We start from the raw sequence: 12,223 nt of genomic DNA, 5'->3' as shown, positions 1-12,223 counted from the left end.
AAATCATTGATGTGTTCAATCAGCAGAAAACAGGAAAATAATCACCATGAATAATAGCACTTACACGTAAGTGGGACAGGAAGATGTGAAAATGGTGTTTGTCTTCACTATAATCTTCCCATGATGGGAATATATGCACGTAGTCCCTAACAACATTGAAAGCATTGTCATTTAAACTGGGAATAACTGGAATGGGGTTCCAATATGCAGGAATTGGCCATCTCTGCAATTGGGATAGGCCTTCGGCTGGTGGACTTGCTGTACTTTTTCATGGACTGGGATTTTTCTGTGGTACGGCTGGTGCTATGGCAACTGAAATCGGCATACCTTTTGCTAGAGTGCAGGTCATGTGTGGTGGGGCTACTGGTGTGGCTAGTGAAGTATGGGTACAGTCTGCTACAGTCGGTCCTACATTTTATGTCACTGGTTGTACAACCAATATAAGTGGGGTGTTGTCTGATTTCTCCAGCACCACCACGTTTTTCAAGGACTTTGCTGGTGCTCCTTCAGGTTCGGCAATCACCCTCTTCCTTTTTGATGTCTGATGCATAAGAACAACATTTGAGTTGAAAAACATGGTATGATGATAGATGGAATATGTATTGATAATGGATGGGCATGGCATCTCGACATATATGATGAGTAAACTAAGCAGATGGCGGTGCAAAAAGTAGAAGAAATGTAAGACAACATATGTAAGATACGCGCAATCAATAAAACCTTGCCAAATTAGAACAAGCACCTTGATGGGTGAGTTTCATTAGGATCATATTCTGAACAAGAATCTATAGGTGGGGAGCATATGAGTTTCATTGCATCCAGAATGGCACTCAATGCCTTGCTGCCAATTTTGTAAGTCATTGTAGTGTTCCACAATATTCTTCTGATGCACGGATTCTAATATTCACTGTAATTATGTATAATATCTGAGAACCATGAAAACACAAATAGTAGTGAGATTATCTTTGTAATGCAGAGGATATTCTAATATAGGGGCGCCTCTGTAAACACTTGTGTGCTATCACTGGATTCTGATGAGAGCAAGCTTTTAAATAGTGTCCGCTACCTCCGCTATTGCGGCCGCAATAGCGGTAGCGTCACCCTGCTGCTATTAGTTTAAGGTTGCGTTAGAAAATAGCGTGTTGTCATGATGCGGGTGCAATATCACATGTTAGACCGCTATATCGTCCGCTATCCGCAATATCGCCCGCTATAAAACTCCTTGTTATTCTGTTGTGTAATCTATTTTGGTAAATGTGTCTTGCTTGCATGGTTGCGTCACCAAATATTGTTCAATTATAGTTTATATTCTTATATAAATGATGATTTCTCAAATTAAGTGTCATGTTTTTGTCAATGGCCTAGAAATATACACAACAATCTCAAATTTGTGAGTGTTTTTAAAAGATTGGCTATGTGGATATATTGCCCGCAATATCGCCCGCTATCCGCATTCCACTACGCGGACCCTGATACGCAACTAGTCCGCTATCCGCTATTTAAAAGCTGGGATGAGAGAGCTCATGTGTGCTGTAATATGGTGCGTGCATTAATATAATCTGGCACAAGTACACAAAAATATAGGCTCCAGAAGTAAGGATAGTTGGCAGATGATAGGTTCATGGTATACTGTATAGAGAGTTTATTGCCAAACCATGATTACGAGAGCACACAACAACTAGGCAGATCATAGTGTACATAAAAGGGGTACACCATAACCACGATATATAAATCGAGAAAGTGGAACTGGTTGGAAAATACGGTGTTGTATTGCCGCTAGTAATTGAAAGCCTATCGATCACGTACAGGCCAGCTCTATCAGTTGATGACTGCAGATGTCCCTGCTCCACTTCCTGACAAGGAACATACTGTGCATACTAAATACAAAATAACAAAAGAGGAACATGTTAAAGAACAGAAGAGGAAGCATATTCTTGAGGTTCCGCTTCATTGCATACAATGTTGGTTGCCCACTCATGATGAATCACAACAACCAAAGAAATGCAATTCCATGTTGTCTCTCTATATGTGGCAATTTTGAACAAGAGTCATTAGGATCATATTCTAAACAAGAGTCAATAGGTGGGGAGCGTATGAGTTTCATTGCATCCAGAATGGCACTCAATGCCTTGGTGCCAATTTTGTAAGTCATTGCAGTGTTTAGCTTCAAGAGTGGACTACTGCTAGTGCGACACAAAGCAACTACACATAACATAGTGTAGATATAACAGGAAAACCTTAAGCATCAGAGTAAAATCAGCAAAGTGGAACTTGCTGAAATATATTTGCTAGTATTGCCAGTATGGCTAGAAAGGCTTCGGATACAGCTCTCTTCAACTGAAGGTGCAGTACTGTTAATATCAGTGTAACTCTCAAAGGCGACACAGCTCCCCGCATTTCCTTGCTATTCTTATAGGATTCAAGTGGGCAGGCCACTACAAATCCTATTCCTATGTTTACAAAATCCTATGAGTCAAAGAGGCCCGAAGAGTTCAAAGTGTCTATCACAACCGACCTATAGACCTCTACACTACAAATGTCCTTGCTCGTCTTCACTACAAGGAACATACTGTACTACTATCATACTCCCTCCATTCCAAAATATAAGTCTTTGTAGAGATTTCCATTATGGATCACATACAGATGTATCCAAATACATTTTAGAGTGTATATTTACTCATTTTGCTCCATATGTAGTCCATGGTGGAATCTATTCAAAGACTTGTATCTAGGAACGGAGAGAGTACTTATGAAAGAAGAACGAAAGAGGAACATGCTAAAGAAGAGCAAGAAGATTTTGGATAATAAAATGTTCGTTGCGCAGTGCCCACACATGATGAACCGGAGCGCCTTAAGAATACAACTCCTTGCTGTCTCTCTATATGTGGTGCATGTGCTTTTCAAAAGTAAAGTAGGAACATTAGCTAACCAATTAAATGTTTTCTGTTTTAGTAATATCAACATCATATTAGATTAGTATTTGAGCAACAAGTTTGGAATTATGAGTGGCACGTTGTTTAGCTTGATGGATTCAGGAGCAGTGCTAAGTAGGTACGATTATGGTACTGAATATAAAGGCATGTCTACATGCAAGTCGCGTGACTTTTGTCATTTGAGTCAGTCGACAATTTCAGGCGGTTGGATGAAGATCCTACGTCTCCTAACCCTTCTTCTTCCTCGTTTGTGATTCTTCCCATACAGAACACCGCTGGCCCCCACCGCCTATGTTCCTCCACCACCCCCACCCCCACCCCCGCCACCACTCACGTCAAGTTTTCTTCGTTCGGCGAGGCCCCACCACCGCCCCCCACAACCACCGTCCCCACCCGAGCCCCTTCCTTCGCACCGGCCAACTCCGGCGAGCTCTGAAAAATCGACTAACCAAATATTGAAGTTTAGTCTACTGTGATTTAACTACTGTGGAATATAGAAGGGGAAAACCACAAGCATTGGGTGTATAGTGTTGAGCGTGCCATGGCGGATCTGAAGGTGCAAACCGGACAAAGGCAACTTCGCAACCAATGTTTGCTTTCAACTAGCAAGTAAGTGATGGACAAGAAATCAGAGTAAAGCAGTGGTGATCTATTTTCTTGCTCCGATAAATAAATTGAGTAGTGATACGTCCATTTTGCATCATGCTTTTATATCGATAGTTATTGCATTATGGGATGTTATTAGACGTTATGTCACAATACTTATGCCAATTCTCTATTATTTTATACAAGGTTTACACGAAGAGGGAGAATGCCGGCAGTTGGAATTCTGGGGTGGTAAAGGAGCAAATATTAGAGACCTATTCTGAACAACTCCAAAAGTCCTGAAACTCCACGGAAGTTGTTTTTGGAATTAATAAAAAATACTGAGCGAAGAAAGTACCAGAGGGGGACCACACCCTGGCCACGAGGGTGGGGGCACGCCCTACCCCCTTGGGCGCGCCCCCCTACCTCGTGGGCCCCCTAGCAGGCCTCCGGTACCCATCTTCTGCTATATGAAGTCTTTTACCCTGGAAAAAATCATAAGCAAGCTTTTGGGATGAGACACCGCCGCCACGAAGCGGAACCTTGGCGGAACCAATCTAGGTTTCCGGTGGAGCTGTTCTGCCGGGGAAACATCCCTCTGGGAGGGGGAAATCGTCACCATCGTCATCACCATCGATCCTCTCATCGGGAGGGGGTCAATCTTCATCAACATCTTCACCAGCACCATCTCCTCTCAAACCATAGTTAATCTCTTGTATCCGATCTTTGTCTCAAAACCTCAGATTGGTACCTGTGGGTTGCTAGTAGTGTTGATTACTCCTTGTAGTTGATGCTAGTAGGTTTATTCGGTGGAATATCATATGTTCAGATCCTTTATGCATATTAATACCCCTCTGATTATGAACATGAATGTGATTTGTGAGTAGTTACGTTTGTTCCTGAGGACATGGGAGAAGTCTTGCTATAAGTAGTCATGTGAATTTGGTATTCGTTCGATATTTTGATGAGATGTATGTTGTCTCACCTCTAGTGGTGTTATGTGAACGTCGACTACATGACACTTCACCATTGTTTGGGCCTAGAGGAAGGCATTGGGAAGTAATAAGTAGATGATTGGTTGCTAGAGTGACTGAAGCTTAAACCCTAGTTTATGAGTTGCTTCGTAAGGGGATGATTTGGATCCACATGTTTCATGCTATGGTTAGGTTTACCTTAATACTTCTTTTGTAGTTGTGGATGCTTGTAGTAGGGGTTAATCATAAGTGGGATGCTTGTCCAAGAAAGGACAGTACCCAAGCACCGGTCCACCCACATATCAAATTATCAAAGTAATGAACGCGAATCATATGAGCGTGACAAAAACTAGCTTGACGATAATTCCCATGTGTCCTCGGAAGCGCTTTTCTCTATATAAGAGTTTGTCCAGGCTTGTCCTTTGCTACAAAAAGGATTGGGCCATCTTGTTGCACCTTATTTACTTTCATTACTTGTCACCAGTTACAAATTACCTTATCATAAAACTATCTGTTACCGATAATTTCAGTGCTTGCAGAGAATACCTTATTGAAAACCGCTTGTCATTTCCTTCTGCTCCTCGCTGGGTTCGACACTCTTACTTATCTAAAGGACTACGATAAATTCCCTACACTTGTGGGTCATCAAGACTCTTTTCTGGCACCATTGCCGGTGAGTGAAGGGCCTTTGGTAAGTGGAACTTGGTAAGGAAAAATTTATATAGTGTGCTGAAATTTACTGTCACTTGTTACTATGGAACATAATCCTTTGAGGGGCTTGTCCGGGGTATCTTCACCCCGACCAGTAGAGCAAAGAGTTTCTTCTCAACCTAATGAACCTACTGTAGGTTTACTTTGAAATTCCTTCGGGTATGATGGAGAGACTGCTAGCTAATCCTTTTACAGGAGATGGAACATTGCATCCCGATTTGCACCTAATCTGTGTGGATGAAGTTTTTGGATTATTTAAGCTTGCAGGTATGCTCAAGGATGTTATCAAGAAGAAGGTCTTCCCTTTATCTTTGAAGGGAAAGGCATTGACATGGTTTAGGCTATGTGATGATATGGGGTCATGGAACTAAAACCGATTGAAATTGGAATTTCATCAGAAGTTTTATCCTATGCATCTTGGGGGAGGCTTAAGTCAATGTTATATTCATGCCCAAATCATGAGCTCCCAAGAGAAATTATTATTCAAAAATTTTATGCTCAACTTTCTCTCAAGAATCGCTCCATGCTCGATAATTCTTGTACTGGTTATTTTATGATGAAGACTATTGAATTCAGATGGGATTTATTGGAAAGAATTAAACACAACTCTGAAGATTGGGATCTCGAGAAGGTAAGGAGTCAGATATGACACCTAAGTTTGATTGTGTTAAATCTTTTATGCATACCGATGCTTTCCATGAATTTAGCACTAAATATCAACTTGACTCTGAGATAGTAGCTTCTTTCTATGAATCATTTGCTACTCATGTTGACCTCCCTAAGGAGAAGTGGTTTAAATATAATCCTCCCATTGAAATAAAAGTAGTTGCACCTATTAAAGTTGAAGAAAAGACTATCACTTATAATGATCCTATTGTTCCTACTACTTATATTAACAAACCACCTTTCCCTGTTAGGATAAAGGATCATGCTAAAGCTTCAACTGGTGTTCATAAGAGTAATACTAGAACACCTACACCACCTGAGCAAATTAAAGTTGACCCTAGTATTGCTATGGTTAAATATCTCTTGGCTGATAATATTGATGGGCATGTTATAGACTTCTATGATGAAGCTGCTAGAATTGCTAGGCCCGATACTAAAAATAAACATAGACCTGTTGTAGGCATGCCTGTTATTTCTGTTAAAATAGGAGATCATTGTTATCATGGCTTATGTGATATGGGTGCTAGTGCAAGTGCAATACCTCATTCCTTAATTATGCATGATATTGCACCTGCTGAGATAGAAGAAATTGATGTTACAATTAAGCTTGCCAATAGAGATACTATTTCACCAGTTGGGATCGTTAGAGATGTTTAAGTCTTGTGTGGGAAAGTTAAATATCCTGCGGATTTTCTTGTTCTTGGTTCCCCACAAGATAGCTTTTGTCCCATCATATTTGGTAGACCCTTCTTGAATACTGTTAATGCTAGTATAAACTACAAAAAAGATGTTGTTACTATTGGTTTGGGGGATATGTCTAATGAGTTTAATTTTGCTAAATTTTGTAGACAACCCCATGATAAAGAATTGCCTAGTAACGATGAAATTATTGGTCTTGCTTCTATTGTCGTGCCTCCTAATGATCCTTTAGAACAATATTTGCTAGATCATGAAAATGATATGTATATGAATGAAAGAATGGAGATAGATGAAGTATTCTTTAAACAGGGACCTATTTTGAAACACAACTTGCCTGTTGAAATTCTAGGGTATCCTCCACCACCCAAGGGTGATCCCGTGTTTGAGCTCAAACCACTGCCTGATACTCTTAAATATGCTTATCTTGATGAAAAGAAGATATATCCTATTATTATTAGTGCTAACCTTTTAGAGCAGGAAGAGGAGAAATTATTGAAAACTCAGAAGAAGCATTGTGGTGCTATTGGATATACTCTTGCTGATCTTAAGGGCATTAGTCCCACTCTATGCCAACACAAAATAAAATTGGAGAAAGACGCCAAACCAGTTGTTGATCACCAACGACGGTTAAATCCTAAGATGAAAGAAGTGGTAAGAAAAGAAATACTAAAGCTCCTGCAGGCAGGTATAATTTATCCCGTTGCTGATAGTCAGTGGGTAAGTCATGTCCATTGTGTCCCTAAGAAGGGAGGTATTACTGTCGTTCCTAATGATAAAGATGAATTGATCCCGCAAAGATTTGTTACAGGTTATAGGATGGTAATTGATTTCTGTAAATTAAATAAAGCTATTAAGAGGGATCATTACCCTTTGCCTTTTATTGATCAAATGCTAGAAAGATTATCCAAACATACACATTTTTGCTTTCTAGATGGTTACTCTGGTTTCTCTCAAATACCTGTGTCAAAAGAGGATCAAGAAAAGACCACTTTTACTTGCCCTTTTGGTACTTTTGCTTATAGATGTATGCCTTTTGGTTTATGTAATGCACCTGCTACCTTTCAAAGATGCATGATGGCTATATTGTCCAACTTTTGTGAAAAGATTGTTGAGGTTTTCATGGATGATTTCTTCGTTTATGGATCTTCTTTTGATGATTGCTTGAGCAACCTTGATCGAGTTTTGCAGAGATGCGAAGAAACTCATCTTGTCTTGAACTGGGAGAAGTGCCACTTTAGGTATAAGAAGTTTCCTTGGTCATGTCGGTTTTTATAGGCGGTTCATTAATGACTTCTCTAAAATCTCCAGGCCTCTGACTAATCTCTTACAAAAAGGTATTCCTTTTTTCTTCGATGATGATTGTGTAGAAGCATTTGAAATACTTAAGAAAGCTTTGATTTCTGCACCTATTGTTCAGCCACCTGATTGGAATATACCCTTTGAAATTATGTGTGATGCTAGTGATTATGCCGTAGGTGCTGGTCTAGAACAAAGAGTTGATAAGAAACTAAATGTTATTCAATATGCTAGTAAAACTCTAGACAGTGCCCAGAGAAATTATGCTACTACTGAAAAAGAATTTTTAGCAGTTGTATTTGCTTGCCATAATTTTAGACCTTATATTGTTGATTCTAAAGTAACTGTTCACACTGATCATGCTGCTATTAAATATCTTATGGAAAAGAAAGATGTTAAACCTAGACTTATTAGATGGGCTCTCTTGCTACAAGAATTTTATTTGCATATTATTGATATAAAGGGAGCTGAGAACCCCGTTGCAGACAACTTGTCTAGGTTAGAGAATGTTCTTGATGACCCACTACCTATTGATGATAGCTTCCCTGATGACCAATTAGTTGTCATAAATGCTTCTCATACTGCTCCATGGTATGCTGATTATGCTAATTACATTGTTGCTAAATTTATACCACCTAGTTTCACATACCAGCAAAAGAAAAAGTTTTTCTATTATTTAAGACATTACTTCTGGGATGACCCACACCTTTATAAAGAAGGAGTACACGGTGTTATTAGAGGTTGTGTACCTGAGCATGAAGAGGAACAGATCCTACGCAAGTGTCACTCCGAGGCTTATGGAGGACACCACGCTGGAAATAGAACTGTGCATAAGGTATTGCAATCTGGTTTTTATTGGCCTACTCTTTTCAAGGATGTCCGTAAGTTTGTCTTGTCTTGTGATGGATGTCAAAGAATTGGTAATATTAGTAGACGTCAAGAAATGCCTATGAACTATTCTCTTGTTATTGAACCATTTGATGTTTGGGGCTTTGATTATATGGGACCGTTTCCTTCCTCTAATGGGTATAGACATATTTTTAGTTGCTGTTGATTACGTTACTAAGTGGGTAGAAGCTATTCCAACTAGTAGTGCTGATCATAACACATCCATTAAGATGCTTAAAGAAGTTATTTTTTGGAGGTTTGGAGTCCCTAGATACCTAATGAGTGATGGTGGTTCACATTTTATTCATGGTGCTTTTCGTAAAATGCTTGCTAAGTATGATGTTAATCATAAAATTGCATCTCCATATCACCCACAGTCTAGTGGCTAAGTAGAACTGGGTAACCGAGAGCTTAAATTGATTTTGCAAAAGACTGTTAATAGATCTAGAAAGAATTGGTCCAAGAAACTTGATGATGCATTATGGGCTTATAGAACTGCATATAAAAATCCTATGGGTATTTCTCCATATAAAATGGTTTATGGAAAAGCATGTCACTTACCTCTCGAACTAGAACATAAGGTATATTGGGCCATTAAAGAGCTCAATTATGATTTCAAACTTGCCGGTGAGAAGAGGTTATTTGACATTAGCTCGGTTGATGAATGGAGAACTCAAGCCTATGAGAATGCCAAAATGTTTAAAGAAAAAGTTAAAAGATGGTATGACAAAAGGATACAAAAGCGTGAGTTTAATGTAGGTGATTATGTGTTGCTCTTCAACTCTTGTTTAAGATTTTTTACAGGAAAACTCCTCTCTAAATGGGAAGGTCCTTACGTTATCAAGGAGGTCTATCATTCCGGTGCCATAAAAATCAACAACTTCGAAGGCACAAGTCCGAAGGTGGTGAACGGTCAAAGGATCAAACATTATATCTCATCTAATCCTATCAATGTTGAAACCAATGTTATTGAAACCATAACCCCGGAGTAATACATAAGGGATACTTTCCAGAATGTTTCAGACTTCGAAAAGGAATAGGTATGTGGTACGGTAAGTAAACCGACTGCAAAACAGTTCTAATAACAATTTTTCTCCGTTTTGGAAAATTTAAGAAAATAGGAAATTAAGAAGTAGTCCGGGAAGGACACGAGGTGTCCACGAGGGTGGAGGGTGCGCCCTACCCCCCTGGGCGAGCCCCTGCCTCGTGGGCACCTCATGTGCTCTCCGGACTCCATTTTCTTGCACGATACTTCTTTTAGTCGGTAAAAATTCATTATATAATATCCCGAAGGTTTTGACCACCGTACCATGCAAATATCCTCTGTTTTTGTTTCGAGCTATTTCTTCAGCAGATTTAGAGCAAGATGTCTTCTCAAGAGTTAGTCGGGGAGAGTCGGATGTCTCATCCGACACCTTATTGAAAACCGCTTGTCATTTCGTTCTGCTCCTTGTTGGGTTCGACACTCTTACTTACCGAAAGGACTACGATAGATTCCCTACACCTGTGGGTCATCAAACAAAGAGTACCGCCTCTGGTGCGGCGACATGTATGCATCTGCTGAGAATTTGACGGTGATGTGGTAGCGATGGCTATCGGCGACGTGGAAGCAGATCTAGGAGGGTAGACGATGGCGGCTGGGCGTGGTGGACGAGACGGTCATAAGGGCGGCGCCGGCAAGGTGGACGACGGCGGGGATGAAGCGAGATGACGGGATGCAAGGAGCCCGGTCCGAAGCCGTGGATGAGAGAGGTCGATCTCTTGTAATGGACGACGGCGTCGGGGTATCAGCTCTGGCATGGTGGAGGAGGATGGCGGTGGATGGGGTGGCGGACGGAGGAGGCTGTGGTGGAGAGGGTGTTTTGGCGCCCATGGAGTACGAATGGGGAAATGGAGGTAGAGAGGAAGGGGGGAACCATGTCTTCAGGGCGCGCTTGTTGGCATCCTGGGAACGGGGGTCCCCAGACTTGCCTGCCTGCGGCCTGCAGCGTGGCTCAACCAGTGGCCCAGTACGGCCCGTCTTCATCAACCAAACACTCAAGACCCTTGCGAGGGGCCAAGCCTCGTGGGGTGGACGATGCAAGGCCTCCTCAGGAGTGGCCTCACCAGGCAGGCTCGCGAGGAGGCGGAGAGAACAAGGCAAGGGGTACCTCGCGAGGTGCCCATGATGCAAGCCATGACGATCAAGGCCAGGCGGGCGCCAGCCCACGCAGTGTCCTCGTTTCCTCTTTGGTGCAAAGGGGGTGAGCGCAGGCGCGGAGTACCGAGGCATCAGGCAAAGGTTTCCATATCAGTGAAACGAGATCAAGACCAGCAGAGCGGCAGGACGGAGGTCACCGTGGAGCCCAAGGCAATGTCATCACCAGTACCTTTGGCAGGCGAAGACCACGTTTAGTCAGGATAGCTTGTACTAGATGTCCCTCTTCAAAATGGCCGTTGTTGGATCCCTTCCCGCTCAATATTTGGGAAGAGGACCAGGGCCTCTATAAATAGGGCTAGCCACCACCATAGAGGGGACGGATCGATTCCTCCTCAATCACACCACCAAGCACAAGAACACCTCTCCTCGCGAGGCTGTTCTTCCCCTGTACTATTCATCATCAGCCCAAGAGGCAATCCACCACTACACACAGGAGTAGGGTATTACACCACGACTGTGGCCGAACCTGTATAAATCTTGTGTCTCTTGTGTTGTTCATCGACCAAGCTTAGAAATTGCGGCGAGCCCTAGAGCAAGATTCGGTAGGAGGAGATCTTCGTGCGCACCCGAGAGTTCGAACATTAAGGGTTTTACCGGAACCTGATACCCGACAGCTCTTGTCTCAAATGTGAGGAAATTTACAAACATAGCCCCCGTTTAAATTTCCTACATCACAACAATATTAGTCGGTTGGGGATAGAACGGTAATCTCGCATACACCGAATATTTGTCGACGAGAGTTTGTTTTTGGCGCCCACCGTGTATGAATCGGGAAGGGAGTTGATTTCAGCCGAGGAGACACTGTGTTTTGGCGCCCACCGTGTATGAATCCGGGTGAGAGGCAGTTATGTCACTCTTGAGTCAAATTACAAACCTACCCCTATCGAAACCTATAGAAATCGAGCCGATAGGCTTTGCGTGGCAGGGATAGGCAGTAATAATTTCCATCTCGCAGATTTTGGTTTTGGGCGGTTACTACGACTTTCCCCGCTTCGTTCAAATTTTGCAGAGTGCATGTTTACTGTGCCAACTCAATTTGAATCCCGTTTGTATTCTATTTTTTCCGGGCAGGATCCATTTTCGATTGGAATAAAATTCTATATACATCATTTTTTATATATACTTTCAAAAGCACAACAATGAATTCTGCTCCTTTATATGTATAATATGATTTACAAATACAATGATCTCAAAATCATAAGGTTGAACTTAAAAAATTTAAACCAATTATGTTCTACTAAAATGTATGGTTCAGTAATATCTACATATTA

This window comes from Triticum dicoccoides, chromosome 4B (genome assembly GCF_002162155.2).
Source record: "Triticum dicoccoides isolate Atlit2015 ecotype Zavitan chromosome 4B, WEW_v2.0, whole genome shotgun sequence".
NCBI lineage: Eukaryota > Viridiplantae > Streptophyta > Magnoliopsida > Poales > Poaceae > Triticum > Triticum dicoccoides.
This window is presented reverse-complemented; position numbering follows the sequence as displayed.